The sequence below is a fragment of the Phaethon lepturus genome, unplaced genomic scaffold (genome assembly GCF_000687285.1).
Source record: "Phaethon lepturus isolate BGI_N335 unplaced genomic scaffold, ASM68728v1 scaffold5427, whole genome shotgun sequence".
In the NCBI taxonomy this organism is placed as follows: Eukaryota; Metazoa; Chordata; class Aves; order Phaethontiformes; family Phaethontidae; genus Phaethon; species Phaethon lepturus.
The window spans coordinates 20,145-28,105 of record NW_010549705.1 but is presented as its reverse complement, the minus strand read 5'-3'; positions in this window follow the sequence as shown (position 1 = coordinate 28,105).

Genomic DNA, 7,961 nt, shown 5'->3' with positions numbered 1-7,961 from the left:
GGTTTCCTCTGGCTTTTGAGACTGGAATGAACTAAGCATCAGCTGAGGAGCAAGGGAAGATGGGGAGCTAATTTACCTGGCATGGGCTTACTGCCTGTCTTTGGATAAAGCAGGCAGGACTTCAGCAGTGGATTAACAAGATCGAAGACTGACTATCTGGTGCACATTTTCAGTCACTCTAAGCTTGGACAAGATCTGTCTGCTGGGTCGTTACAGGAGATGTTCAGGGAGCTGTTTTGAGCCTTTCTGAGCCTAAAACCTGAGCTGGTGAGCAGGAAACATCAAATCAAGATATTGAGAGGAGTGCCATGGAGAGCTATCCAAAAGGAAATGCTGTGGATTTATGTCTCTGGGTCCCCACCATATGGCCCTCAAAAATGGCTTTATGTGCTCTGTTGCCCAGAATTGACACATCAAAGTGGGCTCCTACAAGCTTCCCTGAAGAAAGCACATCTGCACGAGGACACACCAATGACATGCATTCTTCAAACTTCATGATTAAGACAGCCTCCAAATAGGAAACACATGAGAGGCTCAAGCCCACACCTCCCACTGCTCTAAGAAGTATTGCAAGCAGCAAGATGGATGGGTGGGACAAATCCATCCCACCTCTCCTACTGAAGCTGTTTGTCCTAGGATACTCCTTAGCACATATATAACCCATAGGATCCCATATCCGTATAGGATAACCCCTGCATCCCCTGTGTCCTTTGGCTATAGCTTTTAGTCTCCACTCTGAGAACTCCATCAATGAAACGAAAATTTAATTTCCTTATTTCTGGCTGTCCTCCTATTTTAACTGTACATGCATTGGGGCAGAGACTGCCCAATAATATGTCTGCACAGCACCTGCCACAATGAGCTCTGGTCTTGGTGGAGGATCCACAAGCTACTGAAGTACAAATAATTAATCAAAGGAATAATGATGTTACAGTGTGGCCAGTAAGAATTCTACTCCTCTGTACTGTCATGCATGATAATACAGATTTAAAAGCCCTGATGTTTAATTAGCAGGCTGCAGCCTTTTATAATATTTGATACTTTTTTTAGTTCTACCCAGATATATACTTAGAGCCATGGAACACATCGCAGACAACATTTTTCTTTTTTTGTAATTTATTGTAATGCAGGAAACAAGATTGATTTCTTTTTGTGTTTATACACTTTTTGGAACTGTCAGAAAGAAGCATCACATTACAATTTTTACTTCTTAGTAAAACTGTTTCAGAAAATAGGCAGCATAAGTGATATTACATGTTGCTGTGAAAGTGGAATTGTGAGAGAATTATTGATCTTATAAATTTACCATTCTCAAAGACATCAAATTACAGAGTTGTGATAGTTAAGCTGAGCCCAACCATGTCTTCAGAAGTCAAAGCTCTCATAACACCAGCAAATTCATTAACCCAAGAAAATAAACATGTCTGAAGGCATTAGCTATGTAAAGCAGTTATCAGGTGCGACCACCTCCTAATTCATCCTTTTAACAGAAGTTCAAGCCAAACTTTTAGAAGTTTCTTTTCTCTCCAGATTACAAGATTGCAAGGAAACCCAGCGAGCTGCATAGAGCAAGAAGCTGCATTTGCCAACAGGCTCAATATCTGCCTCAACTTTGTCTTTTAACATTGGTGAATGGGAAACTGCTCAGATTACGGAAAGCCACCCCAACAGGTTCCCAAATCTTTATGCATTGATGCTGCGTGCTTACTGTAACACTTATCAGTGTTGTCGATCTTTTTTCAAACTCCCTAAACCAAAGTGGAGGCGGTGGAGTAAGCACAGGCTATTTCTTGATCCCAAAAGGGCAGGAAAGCCCTGTTCCCCCGAGGCCACAGTATCCGCCGGGGTTCTTACTGAGGTACTGCTGATGGTAATCTTCGGCGTAATAAAACTCCGGAGCCTCCCGGATTTCTGTTGTGATGGGACCAAAACCACCCTCCGTCAATACCTGTCAAGAAACACGATGGAAAGCCATTAGTGGTTTGCTGGCTTCTCTGCTGATGAATGACACTAAATTGTCTCTCAGCAGGAGCCGCAGACATCTCTCAGCACTTGGACCATGTTTGCAGCACATCCTTGAAAGCCCTTTATCCTTGCTCTCATGTTATTTTGCTAGGAGTCATTGTGGGCACCAAAGTAGGCATTGGTGAGAAGAGGCAGTGCACCCTCCTGTTTTAATGGCTCATTTGTTTAATTTGCTATGGCCACACATTCGTTCTCTCCTCTTTATTAACCATGCCAGGCAGGGATGTGGTGCCATCAAGGAAAGTGGAAAATAAATGTGAAAGGCAGCAGAGCACACTGTGATCAAGCCTGGCCAGCTGCCTTGCAGTGTCCAAGAACTTCACCTGGCAGGTGCCTCAGCTCTGAAATGTGCTATCCACCCCAAATGCCCTCATGCCAAAAAGAATTTCTGGGTGAAATATTAGCCCCACTGACATCATTGCGGAAGAAGAGCATTTGGGTTCTTTTTGCAGACTCACTGCAAACCCATTCTTCAAAAAGAACAGTTCCATCATGACTGGAAAGGTATTTTTAAGGCAAATTATGGCTCATTTCTGAAAGATTTGCCAATGCGTGGACCAGAAGCAATAATCACTTTGTGGGAAAAGAAGGATTGTGGGTGGGGATTTTAAATTAGACTTTAATTTCTTTTTGATATCCCCTAACCAAATTTGAAACTCCTGAAAGGTTTCTGACAGAGAGAATTTCTTTTTAACATGAATTGCCATGACATTTTTCCTACTGAATTTTCCTTTTCTAAGGAAACTGGTAAGCACCAACATTTTGGTGTCAGTTCTCATCTCTATGGGGACATAACCTCTGCTAACTGAAGTCCATGATAACCTAATAAGCACTTTAATTGGTGTCAGACTACTGTTGCAAAGTATACTTGTAAAGTACTAGATGTAGATAGAATTGCATTGCTATCAGCCAGACTTGACAGTAAGATCAACCGTAAGAACAAAGAGTCAGCATTTAAGATTATCAGATAAATATGTGTTCTCTCATCATAATAATAAATAAACTAACTAAAAGGAAATAATCACACATAATCATAAAAACTGAGCTGCTAAGACCTGTTGTAAGTCAAGTCCAACTCCTTTCATCACGATACAACAAATGATAGCTGCCTTACTCCTACCAAATATTTAACTGTTTCTGAAAGATCTTCAGCAATGGAGATCCTCCAGTTTCCCCAAGGAGGCCATTCCAATATCTACCATCCTGTTAGAGTTTCTCCTAAAGTCTAGCCCGGTTAAGCCCACTACTTTCACTTAAAGCCACTATTGTGCTTGTACTTGTCATGGATGTGGAAAAGAAATAATTCCCTTCACAATAGTCCTCTTAAAAATAATTCCTCTTTACAATAGTCTTCTACATACTTGGTGGCTGGGCAGAGAGAAAGATGACATGTAATGGAAATAATGCTTCCTCACAGAATTAGTTAACACTTAAAGAACAGGTGATTATTTGGGACCAAAACGTCTTCAGATTTCCTGCAGCAGGGTTTCCTAGATCCTGTCTCAGCACAGCTAAGTACTGACCACAGTCTGACATCAGTTGCTGGGCTTTGTAGAGCATTAGTCTGATTTATTCTAGTAATTCCACTGTCTGAAGGATAAATTTTGCTGTATTCAGTTTTCAATGACAAATGAAGTAATAGGATTAATACAAAATCAGTGACTGACCTGACTGGGGAGTCCCTGGGTTCCCAACCTTATATCTAAATTCTCAGTGCAGGTTGACTAGTTAATACACGGCTGGGTGACAAGCCCAGTTTCACAGGAATCTGGCCTTATTTCCCCATGCAAAATCACCAAACAGTGTTTTTTGTCTTTGGGACAGGCCTTGTCCCAAGGGAATCAGATTGTTTACCTGTCAGATGTGTGAGTGAAGAAGATAAAAAATGTTACGGTATGTTGGCCAAGAAGGCCAACAGCATCCTGGCCTGTATCAGCACTAGTGTGGCCAGCAGGAGCAGGGCAGGGATCGTGCCCATGGACTCGGCGCTGGTGAGGCCGCACCTCGAATCCTGTGTTCAGTGTTGGGCCCCTCACTACAAGAAGGACATTGAGGTGCTGGAGCGTGTCCAGAGAAGGGCAACGGAGCTGGTGAGGGGTCTGGACCACAAGTCTGATGGGGAGCGGCTGAGGGAACTGGGGGTGTTCAGTCTGGAGAAGAGGAGGCTGAGGGGAGCCCTCATCGCTCTCTACAGCTGCCTGAAAGGGGGTTGTGGTGAGGTGGGTGTTGGCCTCTTCTCCCAAGTAATCAGCGATAGGACGAGAGGAAATGGCCTCAAGTTGTGCCAGGGGAGGTTTAGATTGGATATTAGGAAAAATTTCTTCACTGAGAGGGTGGTCAGGCATTGGAACAGGCTGCCCAGGGAGGTGGTGGAGTCACCATCTCTGGAAGTGTTCAAAAAAAGTGTGGATGTGGTGCTTCAGAACATGGTTTAGGGGACATGGTGGCGCTGGATTAATGGTTGGACTTGATGATCTTGAAAGTCCTTTCCAACCTTAGTGATTCTGTGACTCTGTGATTCTGTATCACAACACATCTGCAACAACTAACACAAAGAGGTGGCAACACAACTGCCTTTAGAAAGCAGTATTTCACTTTCTAATCTTCCTAGCAAAGAAAGCACTTTTAAAATTATCTTCACTCCAGAAAGATGGCACAAACTCTGTCATCACGGGCATTAGTCATTTACTTACTGCTGTAAATGCATGTAAAATTGGCTTCGCCCCCCCCCGCCCTTCACTGAGTCATGAGGATGCTGCTGGAGGGATAGATATTTTTCTGCTGTGCAAAACAGTATTCATTACAGATTTTTACCTGGGACTTTTCCATCATTGGCCTAATTTTGTCAGTTAGAAAATCTATTCTGTTCAATAACATACCACAAGAGGGCATAAACATCATTTATCCCTTTCAGAATTACTAACAGTCTATTAAAACACTGCATGCTGAATAAAGCAGAAGCCCAAGACAACTCATTATATTGCACTTTGGTCATTAGCGAAAGATACCCAGCACGGTTGTCAGAAGCAGCGAGAACCCCAGGCTCCGACACTCTGCCAAACACTACCTTGAATGTTTTGATTTTAAAGGGGAAAATATTTTCCTCGCACTGACTGTGTCGATGCAAAGATAAAAACATCACTGGGAAAGATGATGAAGTTCATGATGTGCTGGCTCTGGCAGGTGTAAATCAGCCCACTCTTGACTGATTTCCTGATGCTGAGGCAGATATAATTTGATGATAAACCTGTTCTAGCAGACTTTTTAGTCCTCGCTGTCTCAAAATTCCTGAGCCATCCACCATGACCTCCCGTTACCATGCTGCAGCCCAAAGGGCTACTGCAGCCTTTGCATGCAGAAATGGGAACGACCAAATCAGGGAGAGTGTAATTAACCCGTGGGACTTTTTACTCAGTGCAGGGAAGTTTTAAGGTACTATTGGATCTTTTTTTCCCTCAAATTCTCTGCTGTAATTCAAAGAGAATTAATCCATTCATTCACTCAAGGGACTTCTGTGGCTTTTGTCAGAGGAGAGATTACACTAGAAGATCACAATGATCCTTTAACTGATTACAACCCAGCCCAAAAAACCTGGCAGGTTCTACTGGCGTGAGGCCAAATGAAACCAGGACTCAAATCTCACCCAGCTGTAGAGGACAGAGGGGACATGGCCAGCTCGGTACATCGAGATAAGTGCTGGAGGAACCTGTTGGAGCCAGCGCTGGGAACCTCATCACTAGTACTTTTTTAACAACCTGTACTTCCAGCATGTTTGTTTGATGAGTTTCCTAATTTTTTACAGCCTGTGAAAGTTTTTTCCTGATGTTTGCTTTAAACTGTTTCTTTGACCATGTCATTACATCCTCTGCTGCAAAAAATAATTCCTTATTCACTCTCACCATAGAGATCTTGATTTTACACCTTTGCCTTAATCCTGCTCATTCACTTCTTCAGCAAGTTTCACAGGCTTAGACTCTCCACTTCATAATTCAGGTCAGCCTCCTCATCATTTTCTGCATCTTTTCTGGTTCTATTTTACTGCTGCACCGAGATGGGGTGACTGGAATTGCACTCTATTCAAGATCACCATGGATTTATTCAGTGGTGTACTTACATTTTCTCTTTTATTCTCCATCTCTTTCCCAGCAATTCTTAGCATTCCACTTGCTTTTCTGACCTCTGCTGAGTCCTGAGCAGACGTTTTCAAAGAACCATCTGCAATGACGCCAGAACCTCTTTCGCGGGATAATTTAAACCCTATCATTGTGTCTGCACTTGACTTTTATCAACATGGAATTTCAGCAGCTATTTGATTGCCCAGGCTTTTGATATTGTCAGATCCTTCTGCAACTTTTTGTAGTCATGTCTACTTTTGCTTACCTGGAATGACTCTATACCATCAGCAGATTTTGGCACATCTCTATCGTCTGTCTCCCTTTTCCAGCTCTTTTATGAGTATATTGAACTGCACAGGCTCCCAAGACAGGTAATTGGCAATCTCCCTTCGCTGCGAAAACTGCCCAGTTATTTGTATCTTTTATTTCCTATCTATAACCAGTTATTCATTCAGAAGAGGAACTTTCCTCTTATTCCACAGCACCAGGCTCTCTTTTATGCACCCACTCTCTTCAAAAACTACATTATATGTAAGAAAGATATGAGTTTCCTCTGTTAAAGTCACATCAACTCTTCTCTGAAACACTGCATTCTATGTGCGTCTACTAACTTCTGATAACTCAATCAATCTGCAGCATAAAACTTCAGACCTAACTTGTCCATAATTCTGCTGGATCATCTTGGAGATACCTTGAGACAGAAGCAGCAGGGCCAATTTAGAACACTGCTTACACGTGATGCTAGTGTGCAAGCAATTTCCAATTTAAGTTCTTTTCATACCTGAAGCCAACCACCACCTGGTTGCACTGACCTGCCACTGTTCATTTCCATGATTTGCTCTAAATCTCTTTTGCTGTAGCTTGAACTTGACACAGGTCCTCAAAACTGTAACCACAATCTGGTGTGGGAAACCCCCAAATTCCTCAGCTGTGAACAGAGACATGAGGAATTATGTAACTTTGTGCTATGGCATTACCTGCATCAAGTCCTTCATGGACAGCTCAAGCTTTGCAGATGCTTTGTCTCCAGAACTGATTCCTAAAATGCTCAGCTATCCTAAGGAAAATATATTAGTGAATTAGTGAACAGCAGCAATTATTTTGGATGCAGATTTGCATGTATATTTGGACTTGTGCAGCACATAGTGCCAAGAAGCAACTTTCCTCCTGGTGGCACCAAGGCTGCAGGTGTGTACCAAGGCACTGTCTAGAACTCTTGCACCACAGATACTGGGCCATTAAATAGCCAGTGCAATACATGTGAACGTTGCATGTGTAAGACCAGCAACCGGCACAAACATCACTGTCGGTAAAGATGGGATTTTGGACACAGTCTTGGAACCACAATGGATTGCAGCAAATCAAACCCTATTTTTTTTCCTATTTGAGCCATACCAGCTAGTTATCCAACTGTCTGCCACTTCATCCAGTGCCACCAGTCCCATCTCCATGGTAGTGAGGGCATCTCATGGCATGCAGATGCAGTTAGGAAGATTTTAAGGGATGTTCTAGTCTTCTAGACAGACGGTATCATCCTACAGATGTTTCCGCTTTTTAACTTGAAGGCCATGCACTGAGTCACTGGGACACCGCAAAGTCTGCACGTTAGCGAAATCGGTTTGTTCCACTCGCAGCAATTCAGCTCAGTTACGCTAGGTGATACGAAATGGTGTCCTCAACAGGGGAGATTATATGGTAGACTGCCAAGGAATAAACCAAACCAGTGTAACCAGTGAAGGTTGCTCTTCACTTACTCCCAAGCGATTGCATTTAGCACGCGATACTTCTGCACTTTGATTTGCTACTTATTGCCCTCTGAAT